At 38.6% G+C, this 18198-nt stretch overlaps 1 long non-coding RNA gene across 1 annotated transcript in view; it reads right to left on the bottom strand.

Moving 5' to 3' along the window:
• Positions 1–6750: 6750 nt before the first annotated feature.
• LOC139741874 (uncharacterized) overlaps positions 6751–18198 on the bottom strand; it is a 98957-nt gene continuing 87509 nt past the window's right edge. Inside the window, exon 4 of the long non-coding RNA XR_011711649.1 lies at positions 6751–6879. This is a non-coding gene — a long non-coding RNA (uncharacterized lncRNA). The remainder of the gene's footprint in view (positions 6880–18198) is intronic.

Raw genomic sequence — 18198 nt, 5'->3', positions numbered from 1 at the left:
AGGAAAATAGAGAAGAGAGAAAGAGAAAGAAATAGAAGGAGAGATAAGGAGAGAAAGATAGAGAAATAGAAGGAGAGATAAGGAGAGAAAGATATAGAAATAAGAGAGATAAGGAGAGAAAGACAGAGAAATAGAAGGAGAGATAAGGAGAGAAAGATAGAGAAATAGAAGGAGAGATAAGGAGAGAAAGATAGAGAAATAGAAGGAGAGATAAGGAGAGAAAAATAGAGAAATAGAAGGAGAGATAAGGAGAGAAAGATAGAGAAATAGAAGGAGAGATAAGGAGAGAAAGATAGAGAAATAGAGGGAGAGATAAGGAGAGAAAGATAGAGAAATAGAAGGAGAGATAAGGAGAGAAAGATAGAGAAATAGAAGGAGAGATAAGGAGAGAAAGATAGAGAAATAGAAGGAGAGATAACGAGAGAAAGATAGAGAAATAGAAGGAGAGATAAGGAGAGAAAGAGAAAGAAATAGAGGGAGAGATAAGGAGAGAAAGATAGACAGAGAAATAGACAGGAGGATAATTGTGCTGGCTGAGACCCCATCAATGGTCGTCTGCTCCATCCAATGTGTGGTCTGGAGGTAGTGACCATATAACACAGTGGGGGATCAATCCTAACGTGGTGACATTGGACTCCATATACTCCTGGATACAGCTTATCATCTGGGTCTGTATAGCAGACCGCTACTCCTCTGCAGATTCTTATATCGTAACAATAGCAGAGAGAAAAATATATAGCACGAAGAAACTGAATTTAGCAGACAGACAAGGAACCTTTTTCTTGATTGTGCTTTTAGATGCATGCGTTGCTTGAAGTTCAATTGGTTGCTAAAACATTGATTTGCGCTGAGATGTTGTCTTATGAACAGTTGTAGCATAACTATGATTCTTGCTCTATGTGTTTGTGTGCGTTTTAAGTCAAAGATGACGAACAATAACCTATTATGATACTAATAATATAAATGATGATGATGATAATGATTATGTCACTACTATAACAACCACACTTTCTACTACTGCAATTACTAGTACTACTACCATAAACCCAATTAATATTTCCCAACCAAGAGTACAGAGTAATGATAATAATGATGAGGCAAAAATTTGATGATAATAAAAGAAAAAAAGAAGAAGTCAACATTTCTAATTTATGTATCTCAGGTCTGCTCTTGCTTTCTTTTTATTAAAAAAAAAATTGTGGTGTGCATTCTCAACTGTTTCACAATGCTCTCACAGATGCAAAGAATTTAATGACCCCCTCCCCCCTTCCCCCCCCCCCCCAAAAAAAAAAAGATGAACAGTACATGCATGAAGATAATTAGGGAACACAAAGGAAAGTTTAACAGAATGTACAAAGTTGACCAACTACAATGTATACTCCACAAACACTGCATATTGTTCCACCAGAAGAAGAAGAAGAAGAAGAAGAAGAAGAAGAAGAAGAAGAAGAAGAAGAAGAAGAAGAAGAAGAAGAAGAAGAAGTAGGCAGGGGAAGAAGAGGAGAACCAGGAGAAGAAAATGAAAGATGAAGGAAGGTGAAGAAGTGATGAAGAAAATGATGAAGTGATGAAGAAGAAGGAAAAAGAAAAAGAAAAACATAAAGGAAGAGCATGACGGGAAGAGAGAAAAGATGACAAGGAAGAAGAAAGGAGGAAGAAGAGGAAGAAGGAAAGGTGAAGAAAACTGAAGAGAGGGATAGACTGAAGATTTTTCACATCTCTGGAGTGGTACCATCAGCAGGCACTATGGCATTTTGAGTGCATAGCCCATGACCGTGTTATGAGGCCCTACATGATAAAAGCTATGTCATCAACATAAAGAAGATTAGTTCATTTCGTCAGACAGCCTCTCCCGTCCTAGCCTCTCCCGTCCTAGTCTTAAAGTCTGATCAAGGTTTCACAGAATCACTCGAAAAATATCAGGAAATTCCCTTGTTGTCATGCCATAATGAAAGAAGACATTGAGTACCACTTGTGCAAATATGATTTCTTTAAAGAATTCTTGTTTAAAACATGCATTTTGAAAAGCAAAATAATCAAAATATAAAACAATTCAATCCACAATAAAAAAGAATATGGCAATATTCTCAGTCTTACAAACTCATATTGGTGGTAGAATTTCACCGCAGTCTCTGACACAATATCAGGGCTTCACACATTCACAATCAAAGTTAGGAAAGTTCCAAAGAGTATTCAGCAAGATACTGTATAATCCATTTATTTAGCAAATTTGTACAATTTTTCGCAGACTGGGACTTCCCGACAATTTCATAGGTTTTTGAATTCACTACCGTGGAATATGGTAGCAAACAGAGAAATGTAAGCATGCACATTGCATTCATATCAGAACAAGGGTTGATATTCTAGCATGTTGTCAAGCACCCCTTCACAAAATTTGCAAAAATACAAACCTTGTGATATAGACATAGCAAATACTAATTCTTCAATGTTACATGCATCTCTGTATTAAGCAAAGATAAAAAAGACAATAAAATACCCCAATTCAGGAATACTTTTGTTTTTGTTTTTTTCAGGAGATAAAAAGATATTGAATTTTTCAGGTAAACTACTGCAGAGTCATGGATACCTTGTAACTCTGCATTTCGATCATTTTATTTCTGTTTTTCAGTCAATTAACTGAATATACATAAGGGACTGCATGTATTTATACTACTAAAAGCAAATTTAGCCGATCATACTTATAACAGCTTCAGATCTACACTGGAGTTTTCACACATCCTTCAGTCATTAGAATTCTATGTGAGTAAATAGCTTGTCAATCAACTTCATGTTATGCAAATGATTTTTGAGTACTTGTGTGTGTTTTTACCAAAATGATAAGTATTTTTACTGAGTATGTTTTGTTTGAAAGTTTGCATGATGATGTAAACGAGGAAGAGAGAATTGCAGTAACACCATGCTATAATGGTGTTGTTCACATTTAATAGCTCCACAACTCAATCACAGAGTTGGCAATTTACAGTCTCTTCTGGGTAGCCATGGAATTGTTCATAGTATCTTTTGTGTACTCTATAGTACCAGGTACAAATGTACTTCTTCAGTAGACCCATTCCCTTTGTGGAAATATCACATCAAAGGGATCATATAGTTTTGGTGGAGACCTAACTTCAGGTTTCTCACATTTTTTAGTGCGATAATGTGAAACCTCTTATGAAATACTACGAAAGAGCTTGTAATTCCAAGAGGGATCCAACGTTTATTTGATGAAAATTGGTTTTGAAATGGCAGAGATATCCAAAACAGAGCAATCCTAATAAAAGATGAGACCTACCTTTCATTAGGATCGCTTTGTTTTACTCTATTTTTGGTTGTCTCAGAAATTCCAAAACTGATTTTCATCTAATTAACTTTTCTTTCCTTATAGAATGGTATGTTCTGTATCATTTCATAGGTGGTTTCTTGGTATCTCACAAAAAGTTATGAGCCCAATCCTTATCTCCATGAATGCAATACCATCCCTTTAAAGGACAAGTTCACCTTCATATACATGTGGATTGAGATAATGCAGCAATATAAGTGAAACACATCAGTGATAGTTTGAGGAAAATTGGACAATCCGTTCAAAAGTTATGATTTTTGAAAATTTCTGTGCAGTCACTGCTGGATGAGAAGACTACTGCAGTTAATAATGTCATATGCGTAAAATGATATAAGGAAAATATAAAGAGAATTTCAACAAAATTTCATTTTTTTAAAATTTTTTTTTTCTCCTGGAGGCGCACACAGTTATCAATTATTGTACCATTGTATCACATGTATTTTTCTTTTCTTTTCTTTTGGACTGTTAATGATGATTTTGTTAATGTTATTGTGTTTTCCAATCTATTTGTATGAGTAGCAAAGTGCGCTTAGAAACGTCAGTATGAAGCGCCATATAAATGCAATTATTATTATTATATTATTATTATTCTTGAAAAAAAGTACACATTTTCTCAACTTGTAACTGACATATGTTCAGGGCAATATCACTCCCCATGCCTTCTGAAAGAGGCAAGTCAGGTGTCCTTTAAGCGAGAAAAATGAAAATATGTTGAATTTTCTTTATATTTTCCTTATATCGTCCAACACATATGACATCACAAGCTGTAGAAGTCTTCACATCCAGTGATCGCAGAACTGACACTTCAAAAATTCATAACTTATGAACGGATTGTCTGATTTTACTCAAACTTTTACTGATCTGTTCTACCAATATTGCTGCATTCTCTCAATCCTTATGTTTAAGGAGATGGATTTGTCCTTTAACATTTGCGATATTTGACCATTCAACTCACACTGCAACACATATTCACCATGTCACGTCATTTGAGAAAACTTGCACGTTTCTGCTGCCGTAATGCGTAGGCACAGTTGACCTTGGTCGTTTGCTGCGTTCACCCGACGGCTATGACGTATAAACAGAGGCAAGGCTGGCCGGCTGCGCATTTGATATGGGGTCGTAGGGAAGAAATCTAAACGCTTAGTGGAAGTCATAGTTTTTGTTTTTTTACAGAGAGGGCTCATAACACAACTCAGTAGCTTCATTGAAAGTCATATCACCCTGTATGGTTTCAACCTCCACACGTATATGCGACCATTACGTAGAAACTACCGAAAGACGTTAGTTCTAATGACACCTCAAAAGTAACAATTAACAAAAGCTCAGTCCAGTCCACGCCAGTGAAAAGAATGGCTTCCCATCCTAAGTGTAAGAGCCTACGCAGCATTTTATGGTCAAACGGAAGGACATTAAGGTCCCCAGGTACTGACTAGAAACAAAGAAGTGTGAAGAAAGAACTCAACTCCATGATCAAGCGTAGCAAATGCAGTAATCTCAAGGAAACACGTCTTCTACAAGGTCTCATTCAAGGCATAAGAGAGACATCCAGAAAACACCGATTCCAGCCACACCTAAATAATTAGAGGGCAATGATACAATGCCTTCATGCATCTTCCGTTGGATTCATAGAAAATATTGCACAAATCATTTTGGGGTCATCGATGCCACATCCTTACAGCTCTGTAACAACTTGATTTCAAATTCATTGGATTTTCAATTCATGAAGTAAAATTAACATGAAGGGAACTGAGGTTGAAGTGTAAGTCAAAGAGGAATTTAAATCATTGGCATATGTGCATATGATAAATAGTCCCCATTGGTGAAAAAGTGAACCTCTGAAATAATACATCCTTTTATTTTGCCTGATTCTGATGAAAAATTCTCTTCTCCGTTCACAAAACTTTCTCATTTTTATTACTACGATCACCTTGATTACGACAAGAGTTTATTTACCATACCAGAGAGAAATCTACTTTAAAATGAAATTGACAAGTTAGTACAACAGAAACCAGAAAAAAAAGTATATTGCTCAAATTCAGTGTGGAGAAGAAATCCCAAACCATCTCCTCTGTTGTATCAATAAAATAATTCAATTACATACACAAAGAGAAAGTATATGAAACAATTACATCAAAATTTGAAAAAAAAAAATCTGCCTGATATTCGACATACAATGACCCAATGAAGGTAGGAACATCATCCAATACTGGATCCAGTATGCATCAAGCTAACGTTCACTTGACAACATGTGGATAATCTGTTTATTTCCTTCTGAAACACAACAGAAGAGTCTTCTTGCTCTTGGAGTGCTCGGAAATGATGTCATAATTTCATGTGCTGATTAGGATTGTTGTTTTTTAGCTGCATTTCATCTCTCTTTAATTCAATCTCTCATTTCCTCTTTCTTCTAGGTGTCCTTTGGAAGGAAAAATTGCAGAAATACCTTTCTCTTTCTTTTCTATCTTTTGCAAAGAGCATTTTAAAGGTCTAGTTTACCTTTGGAAGCAGTGATTTTAAAGATGTTCAAGATATCACATCTGATGCATATGTGTAGATCTATTGTATCACAAAACATCCTACCATATAACATTTTCGCAATTAAGCTTAAAGGGACTGTACAATACTGGTTGAGGTGGGGATTCATGTTTTGAACATTCTTAAGCGAGATAATGAGAAGCCTCATATGAAATATGAAAGAGCATGTAATTTTAAGAAGGATTCCACGTTTATTTGATGAAAATCGGTTTTCAAATGGCTGAGATATCCAAAAAAAAGTGATAATAATAAAAGGCGACAGGCCACGCCTTTTATTAGGATCTCTTTGTTTCACCTTGTTTTGGGATATCTCAGCCATTTCAAAACCGATTTTCATCAAATAAACTTTTGATACCCCTTTGGAATGGCACGCTTTTTGACATCTCATAGAGTGGTTTCTGAATATCTCGCAAAACATTAAAAGCCAAATCCTCACCTCGAACAGAACTGTACACACCCTTTAATATATATAGGGAGATATCAGTATTTTTCTCAGTAAACCATAACTGTAGATGGTTTAATCTAGAAGCATTCTTATCATAACTATTGTTCACATTTGTGTATTTAACAATACTTAACATTGATTATACGGATTCAAATTTTTACAGTGGTTGTGTCTATCCCTAACTCACATTTGAGAACTATTTCAAAGGACTAATGATGGGTTTTTGTTTCATCTGCAAATGGTAAATTATGCCTTTAAGACAAATCCATTTCATTATAAAAAAAGTCAGTTATACCTACCATTCTGTATTTCTCTCTAATGTGGGTTGTGTTCCTCCTCCTCTTCCCTCTTGTTGTCGTTGTTGTTGTCATTGTCATCCTTCTCCTCCTCCTCCTTCTCCTCCTCCTCCTTCTCCTCCTCCTCCTTCTCCTTCAGACTAAGCTCCCCTTCTTCACCCTGAGAGATCTTCAGATCCTTGAGTGGAGGTGGGTTTTCTACTCCCTCTGTTCTTTTAGTATCCAGTTCATACTCTACTCTGCTTCTCCACCAAAGGAAGACCCTGTGAAGGTTAAGTATAAGGACAGCGACAGTGGGTGTGAATGTGCAGCAGTAACGCAAGGATGGCGAAAGAGACGATTCTCGTTACAAGTCAAGACAACAGCAATGAACTGACTCGTATAAACGAGATTGAAAGCCGTGACACATGCATTAAGGAAGAGCAACAGACATTATATCAATGCACAGAAAGAAGGAGTTCTGATAAAAGACACTTAACATACACACACAAAACACATAAACATATATATCACATATATATACCTCATATATTCATACCTTGTATTTATAGATGTAGCGCACATAAACTATTCACAAAATGTGTTCTCAGTATGAGAGTAATCTATATTATATCAAGGAAGCACAATGCAAAAACCTTTAACTTTCAGATAATGATGTCTGCATAGTGAATTCATTTCAACTTCTCTAACTTCACCTTCACTAATTCTTCATATGAAAAATGCAGATTTATATTTTTTTCCATAAAAATAATCTGTCACTATGTTAAAAAAACCCCCATTAAGAATCATGTTAAAAGTGGCAATGTCCAATTTCACATACAGTAACCAACTACTAAATATAGGGCCCTTGAGGTCTATGAGACTTTAACCCCAACTTCCTATGAGAGGAGTTACCATAGTAACACCCATTCAGTTTTCAGGACATCTGCCTGTTGCTATGGTAGCTGGTAATTTGCTATATAAAATGCTGTTAGTGTGAATACTTTTGCACTGATGGGCTGAAAGATGGGCTTTATCACCACCATCACCATCATAATTTCCCATGGTCATCATGACCACCACCACCATCACCATCACTATCACCCTCTTCATCATCACCAACATTATCATCATCACCATCATCACCACAGTCATCAACACTATCACCACCACCATCACCACCACCACCATCATCATCACTATCACCATCTTCATCATCACAGTAATCTTGATCATCATTATTATCACCACCACCGTCAACATCACCACCATCATCATCACTATCACCATCTTCATCATCACAATAATCTTGATCATCATTATTATCACCACACCATCACCATCACCACCATCATCATCACTATCACCATCTTCATCATCACCATTGCCATCATCACGATAATCTTGATCATCATTATCACCACCACCATCACCATCACCACCATCATCATCACTATCACCATCTTCATCATCACCATTGCCATCATCACGATAATCTTGATCATCATTATCACCATCACCATCACCATCACCACCATCATCATCACTATCACCATCTTCATCATCACCATTGCCATGATCACAATAATCTTGATCATCATTATTATCACCACCACCATCACCATCACCACCATCATCATCACTATCACCATCTTCATCATCACAATAATCTTGATCATCGTTATTATCACCACCACCATCACCATCACCACCATCACCATCACCATCACCACCATCATCATCACTATCACCATCTTCATCATCACCATTGCCATCATCACAATAATCTTGATCATCATTGTCATCACCACCACCATCACCATCGCCATCACTGTCATTATGACCAACACCACCATCATCACCATCACCACCATCATCAGCATCAGCATCAGCATCAGCATCACCACCATCAGCATCAGCATCAGCATCAGCATCAGCATCAGCATCAGCATCACCATCAACATCATCACTATTATCATCACCACCATTATCACCATTCTTTATCACCATCACTTTCATCATCACCACCAATCATCATCATCATCACCATCATCATCATCACCACTACCACCATCATCACCATCACCATCATCACCACTACCACCACCATCATCATCACCATTATCATCGCCATCAACAGAATCACCATCAACAGAATCACCATCATCACCAACAACATCACATCTCATCCTTTATCAATCTTCTCAAAGTCTTCTGGGGGGGGGGGGGGGGTGGGGAAAAAAAACTCCATCATCACATGACTGACACTACCACAGGCAAGTCATCTTGTTGGCATGAAATGTCTAGCACAGATTTAGAAGAGATTGTATCATTCACTGCCGTGGTACATTCAGAGAAATTAGTCACTGCCTGGTGCCAAGACTAGCATCATCAAGCGATCAAGTTTAATTGCTACATTAAAGAAAAAGACGGATAAATACAAGTACAGACAATGCCACAACATATGTTGTCATTCATTGCCGGCCAAAACAAATGACAATGCCTAATTTTCTGCTCAACGAATGATGAGGTTTTAAGCTCCAGGGGGATATGGCAAAGTGAGAAAGAGTAGGAAAGAGAGGGGGCGGGGGGGGGGGGGGGGGGGGGAAGGAGGAGAGAGAATGAAAAGAAGTACAGCAAAAGGCAAATACATGGACCCATGAGTGAAGAAAAACGGTAGCTGGATAAATCCGAATTTGATTGGGATCGTTGGGCCTCAATTTGGTGTCCTCAAACGCAACGATTGGCATCAATTGTGCCCATTGTGCTGCGACATATGGCGGAGTCATTTCCCTGTGTGTAACACCACTGTAGAACTCACTGCACAATTAAGCTTGACACGCAGACTCAAACGCTCATGTTTGCATCCAACTGAGCCATTCACCAGCAAAACGATCAATTTTTTGGACTTCTACCAAGCAGAAAATGTTCCCTCAAATAATCAATTCAAAGGCAAATTTTCAGCATATTCTGTGAATCATGATGTTACAGGCGACCGACATGCGATGGTTTCTCCTTGCCTCTCAAATATCACTCGGGGTCTGCATGCAGAGACTAACCTCTGATACACCAGTGCAGACGCCAATCAAGCGATGGCTCATGAATAAAATTTAGCATGCGATGAATTATTCATGAGGACTTGCCTTCTTCTCATGAATATATGCATTTTCTACAATCTGCCTGGGAGCTGCACGGTGAAGTTTAGTTATGTGGAGCAGAAAGGAAGTAGCAGAAGTTGGGAGACAGAGACGATATATGAGAGAGATAGAAAGAGAGAAACTGAAAGAGACAGAGAGAGATAGGAAGAGGAAGGGACTGAGAAAAAAAGCAGGGGTTGCCAAAGATGAGAAACGAGATGAAACTCACAGAATCACTGAATTTCTTTTCTTTTCTTTCCTTTTTTCTTGATTGCTCTGCTCTCTTTTCCATCACCTGCCTCTTTGAAAAACTTGTTAAATCACAGAGCTGCCATGGTATGACGTAGTTTGGTCTACATAATACCTTGAATGTAAGCATTTGGTAAAGTTTGAGAACTTATTTGCCTCTCGCTGACATTTGGCCGGAATCTGAACACTTTTGTTCAGTGGCGCTGCACAGCAGTAGAGCATGGACAGGAATAAGACTCTTCTTCTGGATCAAATCTACCTTTTCTTGAGGCTCAAAATTTCATTGAAGGGATTGTATAGTTCTGGTTGAGATGGAGATTCTGGTTTTAACTTTTTTTTTTGGTACGATAATTTTAGAAACTTCTTATATGAAATATTACAGAGCATACAATTCTAACAGGAATTCAAATTTTACTTGACAAAAAATTGGTTTTGAAATGGCTGAGATATCAAGAAACATGGTGTTGTAATAAAAGTTGGGTTTCATCTTTTATTATGACCACATTTTTTTTCTTTTTTTTTATATCTCAGCCATTTCAAAATGGATCTTTATCAAATAAACTTTGAATTCCTCTTAGAATTGCATGCTCTTTAATATTTCATAAGTGGTTTCTAATCATCTCGTACAAAAAAAAAAATCAAAACCTGAACCCCCAGTTTCAAATCCAATTTAAAGGGATGGTAATCCTTTTAAATTGGATTTGTAACTGTTAAGAGTCATACCCTCTGACACATCGGAGGAAAGACCGTTCCATTTATTAATGTTTCTGCATAAACCTGAGCTTTGAGTAGGCATGCTTCTTTGTGATGTTGTACCAATGGCCAAGGGTTCTGTTCTCAGTTGGACAATCGAAGAAGTGTGATATCTCAAGTTCATCTATAGTCCATGCATGGTTTTTTAGATTTGAATTATGTCAATCTGCTCTGTGGCATCTATGGGAAAGAGATGGAAGGTTGAGATGCTTTAGTTTCTTCTCATAATTTCTGACTTAAAGGGGGAGTCTGCTCAAATATACATGGGGATTGAGTGAATGCAGCAATAACAGCAGAACATATCAGAAACAAAATTTGATAATCTGTTCAAAAGTAATGAATCTTTAAAGTTTTAGTGTCGCTACGGCTGGATGAGAAGGCAATCATTCATAGCTTGTGACATCACACCAGAACACTGATTTAAAGAAGATATAAAGAGAATTTCACAAAATTTCTGACCCGGCAAAGCGCGAAAAATTAGTCGCGCGAAAATATCCACTTTTACAGTATGAAAAAGTCAAGTCCACTGCTCTGTCATTATGGTAGAAAAATGAAACATTGTGAAATATCAAAAAAGGTTAGAGTGTAAGATGAACGATGATTTGAATTGTAATTGCAGTCATGTTTGTAATAGTGTTTCGAATTAAGCAAACTCGTTATGTGTCAAAAGCCCCATGCACTAATGTGAGTCTACTTTTCTCATCAACTGTCATGTGCATGAGAATTACAAAGTTATTTGGGGAATCTTGACCACCTTTTTTCCAGCAGGTCTCATTCCTTTCAGAGTTGTCTTTAACCTTGCTCTTCATCCAAGCTCTATTTCTGCTTAATTATCATCATTAGGCGTTTTCACATCAGCCCGATGTTTCGAAATAGCGCGCTATTTTCTGACTTGGGAAATTAACCTGATCACAAAATAGCGCGCTATTTGATAATGTGAACACAAATTAGCGCGTTAATTGTATCGCTCTGCTCGAGAAAATTTCTCGAGTCCAACTCGGGAAATTTTTGAAATAGCGGGATAGTAGCGCACTATTTGATAATGTGAAAACAACTCGAGAAATTAGCGCGATGCATCCCTTCATGCCTAGCGTGTGTGACCCGAGCGATCGAGGCAAACTGCACACAAATCATGAGGAATTTTTGAGAGGGCACACACATTACTGATGCTGTTTGCACATACTCGGCTGTCGAATTAGCTCGACAAAAATTTGGGCTAATTCCATTCGGGCTGATGTGAATAAGAAATGAAATAGTGCACTAATTTGCAATCGCGAAAAATATCTCGAGCTTGGATTTTTATTGGGCTGATGTGAAAACGCCTATTATCATTTATTCGCCTTTCAATCACATTATATCAACATTACATAATACTTTCCTCTGTATTTGTGTCACAATGATCTAGATAAAAAAGACAAACTTCAAAAAGAGAACAGCACACATCCCCCACAAAAAAATGATTCAAGAACGGAGATTTATCACCATCATGATTTATGTCACTATTTATTGAGTTTGTGGGTTTTTTTTTACTGTAATGTGACAAATGTATGTAGTTATTGTCAGTGAACATATTTGCCTAAATTTCCCCCATGAACAAGCCCCTTGTTCAATTTTGAACATTGCTAAAAGACAGTGTTGGGAATACGTACATTTGACACGACGTTAGAGTATTGAAACATAAATACTTTTTTTTAAAACCTACTGACTTCTCTATAACATGGTCAAACTTTCCAAGCAAGCCAACAAAAAATACTAGCCTCCAGGTTCTAGCTTTCACATCATTAGCATGTTCATTGCCGTGACCTGAATCCACACAAGCATCAAGATTTACTGTGAATGACATGTAAGACATGAAATAAAGTGTGTATTATACAAATCATATCTGCATCTTCAAAATATATCTCCTTGCCTTTCTGAATAATATAACAACATGCTTCTCAGAACAGAAACCATAAAAATGAATTAATGGCCTGAATCCATACAGGCATTGGCCTCGACTGGCGATGAAACATCAGTCATGAAATAAAGTATGAAAATGATACAAATAAACCACACCTTTGCAAATTATCCTTACCCTTCTCAACACGACAAAATTGTATGGTTTCTAGTGGAGAAATCACTGAAGTCATGGGGGCCAGATTCACAGACAGGAGATAATCGGTTTTTGCATCGCTTACTGTAAAACACATATATATTCGCGGCATGAACATTTGGCAAATTGGAACCGACAGCCTTTCTCACAGCTTGAAATTTTTGCGACTTACCACTGGCGAATCCATACAGGCATTGAGCTTTGCTGTATTAATGGAACACCAGACATGAAATGAAGTGTGTATCATACAAATCATATCAGCACCTACACACTATATCTCCTTGCCCTTCTGAATATAACAACATGCTTCTTAGAAACCATAAAATGAATCAATGGCTTAAATCCATACAAGCATTGGCCTCAACTGGAGATGAAACGTCAGTCATGAAATAAAGTATGTAAATGATAAAAATCAACCCCACCTTTGCAAATCATCCTTACCCTTCTCAACACAATAAAATTCTATGGTTTCTAACATGGCCTACGCCATGTTTTCAAAAGTGTGTGTGTGTGTGTGTGGGGGGGGGTGGGGGGATGCCACTTCACATTTCAAGGTTTCTATCATTTTCTATCTAGTGCCACTTACGCACGTCCGAGGTAAAAAAGTGGGGGGGGGGGGGGGCAAAGTGGTGACACCTTATGTATTCCTTTGTATGGTGCAAAAAAGTGGGAGGGAGCCCTGAGCCACCTCCCCCTCCCCCCGCCCTGTCTAAGGAGAAATCTCTGAAGTTATGGAGGCCAGATTCATAGACAGGAGTTTTAAATCGGTTTTTGCATTGCGATACAAAAATCAATTTTATTTGCACCTCCTTTCAACACACAGCAAAAATGTATAATTCGGCTGCAAATGTGTCTGCAGACTGTACACGTCGAAACTATGACTGGAGCATGATCCAGGGCCCCAGAGTGTGCGGACCGACATATTGTGGCAAGTTGCATTATGGGATTTTAAGAAATAATCAAGGGTTTCTGTGCATGCTGTTCGCACCTACTGTGCCATGAGGGGCAAATTATCATGAGAGTGTTTAAAAAAAGTTTTTTCACAATGCGATGTGTACTGCAACAGTTAATCACTTTGTGTGTGTGTGTCCACACACTAGAATTAATTGTTTTCGCATCATATTGCAAAATATTTAACTTCAAAAACTGTAAATTTCGGGTGCATGTGAATGGGAAGTCCTGATGAGTGTTCTCAACATGTTGAGAAAGCAAGTGGAATTTTCCCCCCTCTTCCCACATCTCATCCTTTCGAAACCAATTGTAATCCCCCCCCCCCCATCATCCATCAGTTCTTCATCTGAGGAGTTCCTTGTACTACCCCGTCAGAAACCCTGCTCCATCATAAACCTGGCCCCGTTCAATGTTGAGCCAATCACAACGGCCAGGTTTTGGGTAAAAGGGCCTATCCCAGCCCTTCTTCCCACTTTTCAGGCATTCTCTTAGACTGTATACTTATTAATTTGGCAAAAGGGCATATCTACAGTTATGCCCTTCTGCCGAACTTTTAAACAGCTATTCGTGTACATTCAAGGGTGTATCTGGAGATGTGCCTTTTTTCCATATAGAGAGAAACAGAATTGCTAAATAGGAAGAAAATAGCCCCAAATATCTCTGACAACAATAATTCAATGAATAATGAGAATTGGCTATAATTGACATGGGAATTTCAGTTTTAAAAGATCTACCTAAAGGGGAAAAAACAAGAAAATTGGTATTTGGTATTTTTCATATTTTTCACGCATATCTGTATTTTTTACCAGTAGGCCCTTTTACCAAAACATGGCCTCCCAATCGTTCGACAAGTGATGAAAAGTCAATGAAAGGTGGTCATATTTTGAAACCACTGACAATGCACTAATTATATGCATGAGAAAAGTATCAAACGTGAAAAGACTTTGAAACAAGCACAGCTTGAGAGCTATGCACCAAGCTGAAGCATCCTATTCTTCTGTGAGAATACCTGGGTATGATTAGATTATTTGGAGACAAAACGAGATATGTCCCATCGAAACCCTGGCTCCATTGGCTGAGATCTGCAAGAATTCTTTGGAGTCACAACTTGGTACAATACCGGCAGAAGCCAGTACGGAGCTAATTACCCAATGCATTATGGGTTGGCTAGGTCTATGCAAACCAAGTTGTACGACATTGCACATTGCAAAATCCTATATCGAATGCAGGATCACTCGGCAAGGTTTTCAGGGAGTCTAGAAATATAGCTTCTATGACTTGATCAATTCAAAGTGATCAAAATCAAAAATACCAAACACAATCCAATAAGATGAAGAATTTGAAATAATTTTGTGAAAAATACACATGTAAGGCAACTTCATAATGTGTTCTTTTACATCATTGCCTCTTACATGATATCAGCAATCTCATAAATACTATATCTAAGACACTAACAGTTAGCTTTGGATGCGCCTTACTGCATGCAAAGGTTTTTAAAGAGTTTAGTATTTTAACACATCCTAGTGCAGGTTGCATAACAATCGACGTGGTGATCAAGATCACGCTGTAAAATGAGGTGGTTGGTGCTGACTGCTTCCCATACACAACCGCTTTGACACAAAGCACGAAAACCAGCGTGAGCTTGAGTTGCGTGGCAGGGCAAGCCTGTACGCAGCGTGAATTCACTTGTGTTCGACGAGCGCCGTAAACAGGAGAATGGTCACTCCGTGACGAAGCGCACCATTGTTCCCACTCGTTGCGCTGTCTGCACGTCCATCCCAACATTTTCTCTTCAGTTAGGCTTCGTTGGGAAAATTGGATGCTTTTCACATTTTCCCCTCATGATTTTGCAGACACAGACAGACAGACACACACATATACACACATCTATATCTATCTCTTCTTTTCTTCCTTCTGCACTGACTTCCTCTCTATCACTGTACACATACGAAATCTCACTAACTCCATCTCTCTCTCTCACACTATCTCTCTCTACCAATATATCTCTTCTCTCTACCAATCTCTCTCACTGCTAATCTCTCTCTCTCTCTACCAACATATATCTTCTCTCTACCAATATACATCTCACCTTACCTATATCTCTCTCACTGCTAATCTCTCCCTCTCTCTACCAATATATCTCTTCTCTCTAACCAATATATATCTCACTTACCTATATCTCTCTCAATGCTAATCTCTCTCTCTCTACCAATATATCTCCCTCACAATCTTTCTATATTAACTCTGACTATCTATCTCACCGCTAATATCTCACTCTCTCTCTACCATTATATCTCACTCACAATCTTTCCATCTTAACTCTATCTATCTTACTGCTAATATATGTTTCTCTCTCTCTACCAATGTATCTCACTCACAACTTTTCTATCTCAACTCTCTTTCCCTCTCTATCTTACTGCTAACCTCTCCCTCTCTCCCTCCTTTACACAATCTCTGTTTCTCTTGCCTACCGTCTTCCTTCCAACCATGTTGTCTCTACACAATGATCTCTTGCCGTTAATCTATTAGCTACAGATGCGGCAGCGTGAGCAAACCTGGCACGATTGAGCGGCACATGAGCGGCGGGGAGCCTGGCACTGGCAGCACGAGAAGGAATGTTCTTACCGCCGTAGCTGGGGGCAACGGCAGAATTCACATCGCCGAGTCTTGCGCCATACATCGGGGAGCATCCCTACTATTTCCTTTTCAAGTTTTCTTTTCACTTTTACCTATTTTCTCTCTCTATCTCTCATGCTTTTTCCCCCTAATACAGGTCTGTGAATCACTGACAATGTGATCCCTGCAGCATTTCTATTCTTCTGAGGATGAACCTATTTTCTAACTGTTACCTTTTTTTTTCTCTGTAAACCAATGAGCTGAAACATTTCTTCTGTATATTTTGGTTACAATGGCGTTCAAACACATTTCATAAGAAAATCATTCATTTACGCTCTCTATGTTTGATAGCCAAGTTCGAGAAAAAGGCAGATTGTATCACCATCACAATTCATCCACCGCGGTTTGGTACGACGCGACCGTATTCTTTTGCCGTCTGAGCGTGGGGCGAAGTTGATCAGGGAAATTTAGTCAAGCGAGCTGCTGACGGCAAAATGCATGAACATGACTCGCCCGTGAGAAAAGAGCTGATGTGAACACAAACATACTTGGCTGAAGCCAGCAAAGTTGGGTAGCTCACTTTCTTGACTATAGTGAGTACCATCTCCTTTTTTTTTTTGCTCATTTAACCGCAACTGAATATGAATTCACGGCACGTTCAGAGTCGGATGTGTGAATTACCTCTGTGTGTGTGTGTATGTGTCAGGGTATGTGTTTACAAGTTTTCACAATTTATTAAATCACTCCTTAAATGTACACATATATATTCCTAGGCAACAGGACTACACCAGATCATCAAAATAGGAAGAAAAAAAAAACACCAGAGGGATGATTTTCAGACAGTTGTGAGAATGAAAAGCCATGCACGACTCCTTGAAATGAAGAAGAAGGAAGAAGAATGAATAACAGGACTTGCCTACGGAAATCAGTATACTTTTAACTTCTTCCTTTTTCCAAGGAAACAGAGATAGCGAGGTTCATTTCTCTTTTCTCTTTTTCTTCCCTCAAACGAAGTGGGACGAGAATAAGGGCTATGTATGAGTGAAAAGACGATGATTTATGCTCCAGTACACACATACACACAGCCCGGAGTCAAAATCTCGTCTTGTGTTCTCCACTCCCGGGGAAGGAGTGTGCGGCCGGCTGAGACGACGATTCACGGCCAATGTTAGTTTTGGGAACACCGACCGCGCATCCCACTCCCTCGCTGCCCCTTGCCGCGGCTTCCATTTCGGTCCATAAGCATGCGCAGCCATGCCCGCCGTCGCTGTCACCGATGCCCCGGCCCCCAAGCTCCGGCGGCGTAATCACAAGAGCTTGGCGTGTGTCGCGTTTCATTCGCGACTGCCGCTGCCTTCTCATTACTTTCAAATTCTACAATGCTTTCCAAGTCTGTACACACTACGCAAAAATATCATGTGCTGGGTTAGTCGATATAGACAGATATGTAGTAGAACTGAAGCCTTTCTAAAAGTGTAAATTCTCCTCAAAGTTTTTCCTTTAAATCCAGAGAGAATTTTAGGCATTTAGCTGACTTTTTACATAACAGAAGGATCCGAGAGAAGAACTCTAATTTTTTGTCTCTCCCTCTCAGACAATAATCAAGCACTCTCATTGGTTGCTAACTAGAAAGTCCGAAGTAATATCGCAAGCTTTTATCTAAATTCACAAAGTCTGTCTTACCAGCAAGGTCAAGGGACAGTGAAAAAGAAACCAACAATCCACAGATAAATAAGAAACAATACAAATTTCTAAAGAGAGCAGTGAAATAAAGTCAATAGACTCAGACATCCCCTGTCTTCTGA

The sequence above is a fragment of the Diadema antillarum genome, unplaced genomic scaffold (assembly GCF_040938485.1).
Source record: "Diadema antillarum isolate AM-2024a unplaced genomic scaffold, OU_Dant_1.0 seq00000960_RagTag, whole genome shotgun sequence".
Lineage (NCBI taxonomy): Eukaryota > Metazoa > Echinodermata > Echinoidea > Diadematoida > Diadematidae > Diadema > Diadema antillarum.
This window is presented reverse-complemented; position numbering and strand designations above follow the sequence as displayed.